The sequence below is a fragment of the Anser anser genome (genome assembly GCF_964211835.1).
Source record: "Anser anser genome assembly, chromosome: 7".
NCBI classification, from domain to species: domain Eukaryota; kingdom Metazoa; phylum Chordata; class Aves; order Anseriformes; family Anatidae; genus Anser; species Anser anser.
In genome coordinates this window covers 6,178,810-6,193,856 of record NC_139727.1, presented here as the reverse complement: position 1 = coordinate 6,193,856, position 15,047 = coordinate 6,178,810, and the positions used below count along the sequence as shown (strand labels likewise).

The 15,047-nt window shown below is 35.8% G+C and overlaps 1 protein-coding gene across 2 annotated transcripts in view; it reads right to left on the bottom strand.

The window, feature by feature from the left end:
• The window catches only part of LOC310902285 (uncharacterized protein), an 85,794-nt gene extending 71,737 nt beyond the window's left edge, over positions 1-14,057 (bottom strand). Inside the window, exons 1-4 of one of the 2 annotated variants that reach the window (XM_083843597.1) lie at positions 12,353-14,057; positions 8,465-8,532; positions 8,293-8,339; positions 3,876-5,391 (exon numbers count right to left, since the gene is read on the bottom strand). The gene's annotated coding sequence lies outside the window, so the exon portion shown is untranslated. The remainder of the gene's footprint in view (positions 1-3,875; positions 5,392-8,292; positions 8,340-8,464; positions 8,533-12,352) is intronic. The other variant, XM_083843593.1, reaches the window with a different exon arrangement.
• Between the last annotated feature and the right edge of the window lie 990 nt (positions 14,058-15,047).

The following is a 15,047-nucleotide window of genomic DNA, read 5'->3' as shown; positions in this document are numbered from 1 at the left end:
TGAATAACAGATGAAATCCATTCTCCTTGCAGTCCAACCCAAATATAGGTTCTGTAAGATTTTTATGAAATTTTCACCAATACACTGCAAGAGCTGATATTTCAGATTCACAAACAGTACTATTTCAATTGACTATCAAAAACACCAAACTCGAAAAGCCACAGGCAAAACAGAAGAATAAAGAGATGCACAAGGAATGATTTCACTACACATACAAGCAATCGAGGAAAAAGTGATAAAAAATAAATTTACTAACATTTAGAGAATATAAAAAGAGAACATTTGGCATGGATGAATTCCATGGTCATGAATGAGAAACTGAGAAGCACACAGATATAGAGCCTGAGCAAGCTCTTGGATAGTGGAAATGTTAGAGTTCTCCCTGAAGAGAGAGTTTCCATTTGATTTATCTAAGTTACAGAGATCTATCCTCAGTTTAAAATAGCTGCATCAGTTGTGAAAGCACTTATATACAACACCTAAATGCACCATGATGTACCATGTGGTATGAAAGTAGGCGGCTGGTATTTACAGCAGAGAGTTGATCAAAAATAAGACAGCAGGAGACATAAGTGAGTAGTATTTACGAGGGGTGTATGATCACATTCACCTCAGGAACCAAACGGTTGGTGTCAGCCAGTGACATTCATCTTGAGATGGCTGTAATAAGTGATAATGATGAATGTAATCTGCACAGCCAACAGCTTTACTAGCAAGGTAAATCACGTTTAGTATTCTCCACTTTTGAAGGATGTGCCCTAAATATTAATTTACAACCTTCCATTGCTCTTATCTTACAGGTGAATATTATTCATGAACTAATTTTTATTCTTTATATTATCGTATTATTCTTCTGGATACTTTTAAGCAGCACTGAAACTACTCAAGCTTTTTTAGATATTGCCAGACATTTTCTGTGCAATGACTTCATATAGAGAGTAAACTAGACTTGGGCCTCAGACAACAAAACATTTCTCAAATAGCAACTTAACTAGTTGAACTAAAAGATATCGCTCTCTCTTAAAATGGGAAAACAACACAAAAGGACTTCATTACAAACACTCTTACACAAGATATGAACTTTCTCTCTTAGGTAACAGAGGCAGAGGGACCTGGATGCATGATAAAGTAACTTCCATCTACTACCAATTCTCACAAAATAATTTTAAACCAAAAAGTTTTCCATTATGTTCGTCAAGCCTTCAGCAAATCCCTGAGCTCGAGGTGTCATCCATGGACTTCAGAACATTTGATTTGGTGAGAATTACTCATAGTTACACATGGAGAAATTTGAAAAGTCTTTTTTATTTATTTATTAATGATTCTTCTCTCCACACACCTTTTCAGTTCTCTCATTCCAGATTAAGAAATCTCACTAAATTTAGTTTGAATTTAGAATTTCATATGAAATTCTTTCCATACCTGAGAACATCCTTGTTAACTGTATGACTGTATTTTTTTGAAGTTTGTTCAATTCTACTTTTTTTTTTTAAAGTTGGAAAGATCAGCGCTGCAGTGTTAAAAATGTACGAATACGATGAGTTTATAGAGTAGCATTATCATTTCCTTTTTTGCTTTCTAATCTTCCTAGTACAATGTAATTTTTTTTTTGGCTTTTGCTTTTTTAAGACCATTACATAGAATAGAAATGCCATTTTCATTTAACTACCATAAACCCAAAGCCTTGTTTTTTAAGTTAAGTAATTAGTGTTGTTCCTGAATATTCATTTTTATAGAATTATCAAGCTAATAGCCTAATTTGTCAAAAAAGTCACCTGTTTCCTTGCTTAGAAGTGTATTTTACTATTTTGTCCCCATTTATAGTTTGCCTTGCTATTTAATTCAAATATATTTTGAACACGGTACTTACTGATTCATTGTTTGGAAATCTTGCCCTTTTTTTTTTTTACGTAGCCATTTCTATATATAACAGACAACAGGAACTAATGAAGATGTAAATAAGAGATCACGATTTGTTCACTATCCTCTTAGAAACACAACTAGCACAAACTGCACTATTTAAAGGTGCTGCATTAGATCTGGTGAATGTCTCCGTTTGCCAGCCAGCTACATGGTTTAAGTCCTAAACAAAGCAATCAACTTTTAAAAATAAAGGGAAAAAATGCTTAAAGAGAACAGCTTGCCCTAACTCTCCCCCTGTTGTGCTCTCTTTAAGCATTTGTTGCTATTGTGTGGATTAATTTCTTTATTGGGATTTAAACGGACATCTCTTATGACAATGACGATATATTTTTTCATTGGCTTATTTCACATAGTCTCCAAAATTGTGCTCTAAACTTGATGAGACATCTTCCTTAACCCCTTTTTTTCAGAACCAAGGGCTTATCCTCTCTCTTCTTACTATTTTGACAAAATACTAGCAATGCCCTATTTCCTTAGAAAAAACATTACAGCAATTCTTTCAGTCAAGTTCTGCCTCCTGAAATAACACAGGATCACCAAGTATTCATTTCATTTAGGCCACTATTTTTTTTTTTAAATAAACAGCAACTCTTTTTGGTCACAACATATCCGGACAGCAACTGAAAGTAAAAAATATGTTTCATCACCAGGTCTTCCAACAGTTCTGTTCAAACTGAAGGCATAAATAAAAATTTGTAATAATCTGAACAGCTACACATCAGCAGTAACTATTATGACATGAAGATCTGCAAGACTCGGTATTTATCCCATTACTGCAAGTACACATATCTTAAACAGAGGAATTGCAACAGGACATTACTGATGATTAAATGAATTCTTAATGCAATAACTATACATCAGCATTATAGCAAAAAACAGTTGTATATATGAATGGAAGGAGACAAAATAACATAGTTCTTTAATCTTATGCCCAATAAGAATGTGATTCAGTGTAAGATAATGTATCAAATAGTGTGTCCTACTCGTTTTGGACATTAATCCTGACAGAAAAATCTTTAGCTTTGTATGGATTAGTCAATGCAAATTCATTAACTACTTGTCCTTCTTCTAATACAATCTGCCCTGACCCTAAAGTCTTGACAGTGTAGTGTTAATTAAATCTACACAAGATCCCATACAAACAAAACAATCTGTTCCAGGTTACACAGTGTTTTTCCCCTAAAAATAAAAGGGGGCAATAGAGTATACAGGAAAAATGTTGAGAAGTATAATAGTAGTTTAAGATCATAAAAAAAAAAAAAATTTATGTTGTAAGAAAAAAAAAATTTAATTTGGTTATTTTTAAGAGCTGCATCTAGAAAACCACCACTTCTTTAAAGCATTAAATCAGAGTTTTAACTTAAAAAGAGTAAAATAAAAATATATCTAAATTCCAATGAACATGTTTTTCCTTCAAAGAAAATATTTTTGGGAAATATCTGAGGAACTTGTATGATTTCAACTACCATTGCCATTTCAGTATTGCTTTGAACTTAAATCTTTCCTTCTGAAGGAATCATGTAGCAAGTGCACATCATATTTGACTATCTTGAATTCCTAAACCCAAGAGATCAGAAATTCATTTACTTCTGAATTAACTAACAGCATCCCTTAGCTGAAGAATGGCTCTCAGACTTGCAATCCAAAGTAGATCATCTTATCTTTTCCACTTCTAATGTTATTTTATTATGAAACATGGAAGTCTTTAGCAAATGCAGTTTACAGCTATATATTGTAGACCTATCTGTTTTTGATGACTTAAACCTTTTAAAAATTGTTAAGCAAATCATCAACAGTATTTGCCTAATCAGTTTTCTCAGACATACCCAAAAAGAAGAGTAAATAATGGCTTAATTATCAAAATAATTCCACTTAATAAAAAACAATCACATAAAATAGCTTTTCTTTCAGACTTCCATGTCTACCTTCTGGTGCCAGGAATTTTGTCTTACCTATTTGACCATGACTTAACATACAAAAGCTTCCTGACTTTGGTTCACCCCCTAAGTGTCTTACTGAAGTGATACATTTTAGAAGTTAAATACTTCAGACTTGCTAAAAACAGCTGTATGTACTCAGTTTCATCAAGTCCTCTACTCCAGATGCAGCCAATTAACAAGGAAGTTTGTCATCAGTTCCAATACTCAAAATTTAGTGCTTTATTCCATTACAGCTACAACAGTTTAGATGATTAAACTGGGTATTATAAAGCATAAATCTGAGCCTGCTTCAATGTATAGCCAACAGGAGTCTACATGCAACATGTACAAGTAATATAAATAATTTCTCATCTTGTTACTATTACTATAAATTTGCTCTGTTATTTCTGAGATATCAATGAGGAGAGAACAACATAAGTAACATTTTCTTTATTTTTCCTAGAAGTTATAGGAGCTTGAGAACACAGTCCAGAATTATTGTTGTCGTCTTTGGTATTTTCAAAGGCACATATCAGGTACATGACATTTTTCGGCAATATTTGATGTGAAATCAAGCACTCAAAAGCCACAATGTGAATATCTTAATTTTCATGAAAAGCATTCTGCAGTCAGTAATGGTATCAATAACGGTAATTCTGTATTGATATGAGAGTACTTAGCTCTCCTGGTATTGTCAGACTAGAAATTATTTGACTAGATTTGACTGATAAGATGTTTCTATTGTCAACTATTAAATGAACCAATAAATAGGGAGATAAACAAATTATTGGTTCCTAAACCAAGTATAAAGCCTAGGAGATAACACTACAATGAACAACTGAAAATACCATGTATTTTAATTGCAGATGGTTATATTCATTCTATAACCTAGTGCACTAACACCCTAGGGAAACCCATTTGCAGAAACAAATATCATTTAGAAGTTTACGAATGACACAAATTTAGATAGGCCTGCATCCTCATTTAGCAGTCATCCCTGCATGTGACAACACTGAACCACCATTTTGCTGAACCACCGCTTTGTCCATCTTTGTGAGCAAGGAAGGCAACACCAACACTTTCAGGCTTTATATTTCAAATACATACAGGGGAAACTCTTATATAGCCTTACATCATATACAGGTAAACAATCTGTACGAAGAGAATAACATGCCATGGGCAATCAGTCTATGGCATCACAGCTGTGATGATATTTGAGTACTTGAAAACGGTGTAGCTTAGCAGAAAGCATGACGTTTTAGGATGGAGCAGGGAGATTTCTTGCTAGAGGAAAGATATTGAAAGAGCGGCACATGAATTGTAAAGAAGCAGAACATAGAACAAGTTTATCCTGAAACGTCAGCCAGGCTAAGCTAGTAGGAAGTGCTTATCTAAACAATGAATAGCTCCTATTCCCCTTGAAAAAAATTTCATAGCATTTTCTTTCATGATGTGCAGATCCAGGAGTCATCTTGTCCGAGTGCGAAGTTTTTCCACGGAGTCAGATAACTTGACAATATCAAAAGTGTGTCACAAGCCTTTGAAACAACTGTTTAAGAGAAACAGTTAACCAGAAAATCAAAATTCTGCTTAAAAAAGGGTACAAGATTGAAGGAGCTGCTTACAGAAAAACTGACAATAACAGAAGAATTCATGCAATAAAGCATTGGTTTTATACCTGCCAAACTAGTTCTTATTTTAACAATTTCTTTTCAGTCTGTCATTTGATGCCTTTGGCCACAGATGGAATTCATCTCACTCTTAGGATTTTCATCTGTTTATTCACTTTCCCCATTTTTATTCCCTTTAAAAAATCTTTAAGTAGCTCCTTGTCCATAAGGCTGTTTATGGATTTATCTTTGTAGCTGAAGGCGGTATTTCTAATGCAATTTTGTTTGTTTCTGACGCATTTATTCATCGTTCCCCCACCCTCCCCTTTTCCTACTTCCTTAATCAGACTTTATTATTGTTATATTATTATATATATACAAAAAATATTCTGCTGGTTATATTTGCTATCTTAAGACAGGTTCTTCTGACTGTAATTCATCTACAGTTTTGCTTAGAAGGGTTTAAATATATAAATCTCAGTATTGTTACCGTATCTTATTTCATGGTTTGCTTTGCCTTCAAAAAGAAACATCTTTAACCCCACGAAAGTAATTCCTTGCACAGTCGTTAGGTCTGCTCTTAATTGCATACATGGTTTTAGAGCTTCTGTAACAGTCTGGCATCAAAGTTGTCTTTTGACACTGAAGAAAACGTGAAGTCAGTGAACATTCCAGTTGTTAAGGAATGAAAGGCCAACACCAGATAAGATTGTCAAACTGCTACATGTAACAAAACTTCACACTTTAATACACTACAAATTGGTGTTTTTAAAGTGATAAAAGACAAGATTTTTTGAAGTAATTGGCTTATCCAGTAGTACTTTGTGTTCAGCCACTTAGCATAAAGGTTTTGAAGAGCTTTCACTATATAACTTAGGAAAAGACTGAAATAATCAAGAGTAAAACAAATGAGACAATTCACAGATTCCCTTTCTCGTTTACCCAGACACCCACTCTGAACTCTCATGCAGAAAATATGAAGGGCAAGGAAATTCCTATTTGCTGTCACCCATTTGCTACACTAGTTATTGCCATGCACTTATTCTCAACCACAGACCAGAGGTTCAGACCTGTATGTTGAGAAAAGCTTTTTTGTCATTATGTATAGACACTCAGTAAATTGATACTAATAAAGCACTACTTCTAATTCAGGGAGTGATTTCTTTTTGACAAATTGGTTTGCTCCTCTAGAAAATCATTACCTGGCATTTCCTTTTTTTTTTTTTTGTTAACTTAGATGCAGTACATATCTGAGTCTTATCTTTTTCTTTGTTTTCCTATGATAATATTATTGACTGAAGGAAAGTATTTATTCAAATGGTGACAAGTACATATTCTGCACATGAACATCCATCATGAGATGAATGTCATCCTCTACTCTACTTCCCAAAAGAAACAAGTTGTGGCCGAAACTAGATTTTTATTTTATTTTTTTGCTTCTTACAATAGCCACTTTTGATAACAAAATGGACATTTTGTCTAAACATAGAGACATTTCTGTTTTAAAAAAAAATGTAAGATGTAGCGAGCCTGACTGGGAAGTTTTCCCCCAGCTTTGCTATAGCTACGCAATAGACTTTAGACTTTTGGCTATTAAATCCAAAAGGAAGAATTAAAAAAAAAAAAAAAAAGACTAGAGCTGTGGACATTTCACTATGACCACATCTTCTCCAAAACCAATGACATTCATTCCTGAGTGGTGCTTTCATTCTGACAGCAGGATGGCCATTAGCAAAGGAGGTAAAAGTTTAATCCAGCTCAGACATTGGCCTGTTATATTTAATGAAGTTGTCAAGTGCAGGGTTAATTTACTGCTACGTGGCAATGAGACTAGCGCAGACACATGTAAACTGAGGTTTTGAACAGATATACCAATTATGGGGTTATTTAATGGTTAATAAGAGATGTCTAGTTAAAAATCAACAGAGGAAGGAGTTTATTCAATCATTAACAGGAGACTAGATAATGATTGTAAGGTGGAATATAATGAAGTAGGCATAGCTAGTGAATAATTTCCAAGGTAGTTAACTAATAATTAACTCAGAGGAGAAATGAATTTACATAGGTTACCTTAACATTAGTTAATGTGTAAATCTGGTTATGAGCAGTTAATATGCAATTAATTTGCAATTAAGTAAAGTCAAAGGATGAAAAAATTAATTCATGATTGATGTGGAAATACTAATTAACCCAGATTGTTAATTAGTGAATGGTTAACTAGTGAAAATAGTGACGTAACAAACTGTAGCTTCTTTACTGAAGAAGTACATATACATATTAATATTATCAGAGCTTGAATGACTCAGATTTACACTAGTTTTGCCACTTGTAAGTAAACTTTTTAAATTTTGGAATACTGAGAGAGACTTTATTTATACACATCACAGCTCATTGTTCACTCTTGGGAACGTGTATTTGATAAACGAAAGCAAAATTATTTGGAAATACATGTTGCTCTTTTCCCCGACCAAATCAGAGATTTCCTGCCCTTATGTTCAGCAAACACAGAGGGATGTTCATTTTTAAAGATTTCATCTTGCAAATGTGCAACTTGTCAGCTATTTTGTGAATATTTGCATATTAATGAGCCTGGCATCTGTCATAATTGCACATTAATTATTTTGGTTTTAATCAGATAATTGATTTATTATACTGCTGTCCCCAACACTAAGGGAACATTCCTCAGAGAAAATGTGTGTATAAACATGAATTTGTTCTCCTTACAGTATTCCCCTATTGGTAATCTGTAAAGGTTTTGCTGCTGGTTTTTAGTAGAAAAAGGTGCTTGTTAGAATTTGATCCAGTGCTTGTTAAGAGGCATCTGAAAGACTCCCACTTACTTCAGTGAGCTTCGGCTCAGGCCTTTAGTCAATGCAGCAAACCATTTCTGAAACAGTGGAATAACAAAAATCAATGGGCTTTTTGATTGTGAATCAATGGGGAATTACAATTCTAGTATATAAATTATACAGGAAGAGAAGATTAGGTTACAGAGGTGGGAGAGTAACTCACACTGGATCTTAAAGATGTACTGATTCCTCGGTACAGATTCCGAACGGAGATGGTAAGCTGCAATTTAACTAAAGAAGATGAACACGTTAAAAACGTTTAGGTTCTTAACTTCCCTAAAATCAAGACTTAAACTAAATTCACTAAATATTTTAACTTCATTAAACTGTTCGCTTCCTCACAGATGGTACATAAGCATTTTATGCATTGTCAGAAAACCAGGTCAAGCAACAAACAAGAACAATCCTTCCCAGAGAGGCTGTGGATGCCTCACCCCTGGAGGTGTTCAAAACCAGGTTGGACAAGGCCCCGGATGGCATCCCTGCCTATAGTGGGGGAGTGGAACCAGATGGTCTTTAAGGTTCCTTCCAACCCAAGCCATTCCTTGATTCTATGAATCCACTACTAACTCAAAAAGCCTGAGCATGATGCTCGTGTGATGCAAGGCAGCTGGGTTACCCATTTCAAATTGTATACCCACTTTTCACTGGCAGGGCAAGCAGGAGAAGAAGGAAACAACATCACAGGTGATCCCCAGCAAGTAAGCCAGGTCAGAGGAGGCCAGAGAAAGAAAGAACATTGCTGCCAGTTCAGAGTAATGAGTGTTCAACTGTTTGCCAGATATGGTAACGTCTGAGGCCTAAAACTCCCACGTTTTCACCAAAAAAAAGTTCACTTTATGGCAAATTGCTTTTATAAGCATAAAGCTAAGTGAACTTTGAATCGTTAGAAATCCAGATGTACAAGTAACTGCTTATCTGCATTCCCACAACTACATTAAAGTCAGGAATGGCAAAAGACTCAGATGATGCTCTGCCTTTACCTCATGGCTGTAAGACTACAGTATATTTCACTTTACGTTTCATTGATACAGTCACTTCCAGTAACTTGTATTATATCTTCAAGCAAGCCTCTCCTAGCAGAGTCTAATGGGCACCAATATTACTTCAAACCCTGCCAGGTCCACTAGTCACACCATTTGTAACTTTCACATAATCTCTCATTCACAGTTTAGACCTTGAGCAGAAAAGAATCTGCATGGCAGCCCGCCAAAAGGAGTGTTTATTGTTTATAAATTATGAACAACTTGTGTATTTCTGCAATTAGTAATTTCTATCTTAAAGAAAGCTTGATTTATATAAAAAAAAATCTTGTTTTGTCCTGTGTTATGGCAGATTGTCTTAGATGATGTAAAACACATACGCATGAGCCACGTATAAAACAGCTTCGGTTTGTCCAGACCCAAAGGATACGTTCCAGTTCTTACATTATTAAAAACCATTACTGCTAATAGGGATACAGAAGTCAAGCAAACAGGTTCAGGACAAAGGTTCATAATATTTCAAACATACCCAGTGGGAACCTCAGTACTTTTCATGACATTTACAGTTTTCCTCATTATGCCTTGCTGTTTGCAATATCACCTGGCTTCAGTACAAATCCACAAATGGAAGATGACAAAGATACTTTTGATATTTCAGTAATCAGAATTAGTATCACTGAAATAATACTCAAAATATTATTTAAGAAATAATTCAGTTCTTTCTGCTGCATTTACTGGAACATCACATTTATTTTGTCTAACAGATACATCAGAAATTGGTGGACACAAAATAAGTTTACTAATTTCTTGGTAGCTTTTCAAAATGTTTGCTGTTTCTTATAAAGAGACCATAAAGGATTAGAACAGAGAGCTATTTTGAAAAATACCTACAACAGTGATGCAAATATTGAGTAGCTTTGAAGCATTCATTTCCAAATAAAAGCTTAAAACAGCAATTTCAGTCCCTAAGAGTAGAATCCAGCAATATAAGAATGTAATAAGAAGCAATGACTTTCTGCCTTGATAAATATCTTGGGAATATTGCCACAAAGCATTATGGCTTTTTAAGAACTGGCACAATATGGTTTTTTTGAAAGGCTAACTTATATTTAAAGTGTATCTTGACTACATTATTCGAGTTTAATACAGTCACAAAAAGGAAGAGCGGGAAACAAATGAGAGAGAGAGAAAGAAAGGGAGGCAAGTATAAAAGGTGAGAGACAGACAGAAGAGGTGGTTTGGGAATATATGACACTCTGAACCAGCAAGAATAGGAGTCCTCAAACAGTTGTGTAGTGATACTACTGGTATAGGCAGACAAGAGCATTTCCCTTCACACTGGTAGGAAGCATAGACACATGCTGCCATGTACCTAGATTGCACGCTTGTCCTTCCTTTCAGCATTACTAGCATCCAAAGCTGTCCACACAGAAAAAAGCAATGGTTGTTTTATATATATATATTTTTTTTTTTTTTTAAGTCTGGAATCAAGAATGAGACCATGAGGCTGATGCAGAGTGTGGCAAGCACCTGCATTAGAGCATGAAAGTAATTCTGCTCAGTTTCAGAGCTAAAAGACACCCAGCCTGAGACGTGAATGCATTGCCAGCCCAGCCAGAGTACGGTTCTGGGGCATAAATAGCAGCCTATCCCTTGTATTAAATAAATAAATAAATCCAGGTATAATATCTTGTCTCTGTTCTCAACATTAAAATGAAAGCCATCGATGTTGTAATTTGCACCTCCATCCCTCTAGAAAGCAAACTCACAAAACAGCAGTTCCAACACCTTCTTCCAGAAATCACTAACACCACCACAATTAGGAGAAAAGGAGCTGCCCTCTCTTGAAAGGCTGTACAACCTCAGCGGTGAGAAGGCCAATAACTCATTCTTATTTAAACAAGAATAAAGAGAACATGTTATTTTGTATTAAGAAATTTAGAGAGATATGTTCATGTAAAAACAAATAAGTCAGTTACATATTTTTCTAGAAAGATACCAGCATAATATAGACATATTTTGCAGCAGAATTTCTCCCTCTAATCTGGGACAAAGACATTTTTAAGCAACTTAAAGACCAGGTTTTATTGTCCTTTAATTTCCATATATAACAGCTGTGCACACCTAACTTGGAAATTTTGTTTAACCGAGTGCACAAGGAACTCACAAGAAAGTACACTGCACTGAGTTACTGACATGTTCTGCCTGTTAGCCCAACATAGTACGATTAGGACGAGAACATAATTAAAAGTTAAATAAATACTGTGGCATGGCCTTCCTAGATGCCTCACAACATTTTAATATCCCTGATAGAGGTTTCTAAGTGGCAGCCATTTTAACTCAGACAGCTCACTTACAGCCCTTATAATCTCTGTACTCCCATGTGACTCGTTCTCCAACAGAGAGGTAGCTTCTGAACACATGTAGACTTTTGTCCTATTTTGGCCCTCTTTGATTCATTCAATCTCTCAGTAGCCAGTAATTATAGCTATATGTATAACCTTTAGCTTTCCAGTGATACATATAGTTACACCTCTCCACTCTTCTGTAAAATCATTTTGCTGAGTGTTCTGAATTCATTCCTCTTTCGGGGATAATGCATGTCTCACTGTTTCTGCAAGGGTACAGATCAGGGGCTATGGTGCTAATTTAGCATCAGCATCACTACCAGGGAAACAGTTATACCCTGTATTGACTAATTTTTCTCCTGTGACTGTATTGAACCTGCTCCTCAACCTTTTCTTCACAGAATGCCATCACCATCTAAGTAATACATCATCAGTGCAGTTCACTCCGATGATGTATTGTACTAACATATCATTAGTGCAAGAGCAGAGCAAGGCGCTTTGATGATGTATTAATGCAATACATCATTGGAATGAGTCACTCTGATGATGTATAACTCAAAAGATGGTACTATCCTGGGAAACATGGACATTCAATAAATCAGGAACAACATTAAAGAATAAAATCTAGGGCACCTTCTAAGGAAAAACAAAGGTTTGGAAACCTTTGAATGAATATAGCATGAGGCTTTTCTTTAAAACATAAAAAAGAATAAAATGTACCTTGTAAACTTAGCAGGAATGTAGATTTCTGTTGAGTACAATTACCATGATAATCAAATTTGAAATCCCTCCTACAATGACACTAGATATGTGCAGGACATTTTAAGATAGCGTGACACACAACTGGTAATGTAACCAGATAAGATTTATCTTAGCCTACCTGGAAGCAGAGAAAAACTCAAGCAACTGTTAAAAAAAAAAAAAAATCCCCTTAAAAAAAAAAGAAGGCTTTTTTTCAAACTGCTGAAAGGACCAGTTAAAGTCCAGCGTTAAGATTTACTACATGCTCTTCACTGATCTAACAAATCATTCTATTGACATTAGTGTAAGCAAAAGTGACAAACTTTAAATAAGTACTGAACTAAGGATTAAAAGACCATAAATATTAATATCAATATGCTAGTTCTGGTAGATATACTTACTAGAGAGGAAAAAAAAAAATATTGCTTGTATGTTGATTTACATACCAGATTTCAACCTATTAAAAGTTCAAAACCCAACTACAGTAACCGCTCATAAGAAATAAGTGCAATTCTGAGTTACTTGCAGAATTCTCTGGGAAATTTCATTATCAAGTTAAAACAAACAAATAAAAAAAAAAAATACAATTTCAACATTCTGAACAAACCTACTATAAAGCAAGAGGGTTTTCACTGGTTAGACAAATTACTTATTTTGGAGAGTTTACAAGAAAAAAAATTTTGCTCTTTTTCTCAGCCTTCAGGTTTTTTGGCAGGGCCAGAATATAACCACTGTAAGATCACATAGCACCCTGATTAAACAATGAAAAGCTCCTCTGCTGTTACATGTTTATTTCTGGGATTCTTAATCAAACAAATACCCAGCCTGTACTCACACATACTTGCATATACAGACATGTATACCTTAATTTTCTTGCACAAACATGCCTTTTTATACCATCAGAGCTATTGTTTTGAGAACAGCTCTACGAATTCCCCTTTCCCCTTGCCAGGAGAACAGGCATATTTTTTTGTTGTTGTTTTGTTTTAAATTGGCCTCAGCTGCATTTGATTGCTCCAAGCTTGTGGAGATTCTCCAGCTGAGGCCCTGCAATCCCTGCTAGGATTTAACTCCTCAGTTTCACTTTCCCCAGCTCTCCAAATCCCAGCTCTGCTGATAAGAATAATGAATGTGCTCATACGTGTGCTCATGGCAGACAGAGGTAAAATCTCAGTGTTTAAGTTGTAACCTGAAGCACTCACATTCAGGGTGATGTCAGGCTCTCCCTGATGGCAGCACACTGTGGGGATTATCACGCCCTCACCAAGGGGTGAGCTAGGCCCTGGCAGGCGTTGCTGCCTGTCTTCTCGCAGAGTGAAACTCTGATGTCTCGAGAAATCCCAGACACATTATCAGAATAAAGCACTTTGTTTCAAGCTTTTCAATTAGTAACAGCCTCTAGAAAGCAAATATATTTAAAACACATTCAAAATACCCCTGAAGATGGAATGGAGGCCTGTAAATAGTGAGGAAGTGGAGCCACTTGGCATAGGTTCATTTCTGAATACCAGTATACTCAGCTAACTTCAGCTGCAGGGTCAGGCTCATGGACCCAAACACACTGACCCTCCATGGATGAAATCAAAGGTGTAGGTGCTTGGTGACTGGAGAACATCAGTGAGCAGCCCCGGTCAGCTGGTATCCATTACGGAGTCAGCGCCTGCTTCAGGGGCACAGCACACCCCCCCGCCCCCCCCACTTGCCGCTGAAAGAAAAAGGAGTTTTTCCCTCATGTGACCCCTCTCTAGCTGGTGATAATAATGTGAGTAAAAGTCAAAGTCTGCAGCAAGCTGCAGCACTGCTGTTTGTGTTTAGAGCTGGGCATGCTGATTCAGAGCTCCAGGCCAGGCTGATTGCCATTGCACAGCGTACGCTAGGGTTAGGGAAGAGTCCACACCATCAATAAAACATAGGCACCCTGAGGGGTATAAGAAGCATACAGGGTTCTTAACTGCCTCAGCAGTAGTTAAGAGAAAAAGAATCTTTTATTGTTCTTAAATACAGAATCTTCATACACTGTTTTAGACTGAACCAAACATATATCCTGCCAGTACTCCTAGGGATTTGCAGTTGCTTATAAGCATTTAAAATGCCTTTCTAAAACTCAGTTTTCTGTGTGGTTTTGTTGACCGAAAACCATAGTTTTACATTTTTCTTTTATGTCCTTACACTTTCATACCACTATATGAACTAACGATAGGTATTTTTGTTTAAAAATCAAAGAAGCATCGAAGAAACCAGCTAATGTCACCATGTTTTAACCAATGGTGCCAGACCACGAACTGCTGTGCAACGGTGCTGAGGCAGTTGTGTCTAAAGAGACCAAACCACGTAGAAATAGCTCTCTGTTCTACTGTACCTTACACTAATACCTAACACCTTTTCTATGGTGGAAGACAAACACAGAAAAAAAGCAAAGACACATCTCACAATTCAGTACCAAATGTGAAGTAGTGAGAAATTTCTATCAAGGAAAAATATTCTTCTACTCTCACTTATTTCGCAGAAGCTGATCATTATTTACTTTAGAGCATTGTTCTTGTTGCAGAATTAAAAATGGAAACAGAGCATCTTCCATTTGGCTTAGTTCTTGATTTGGACCATCCTGCACAAGGGGAAGGAAATACAGACACTGCAGACGGTAGTCATGAAACACAGGTGAAGAACTTAATAC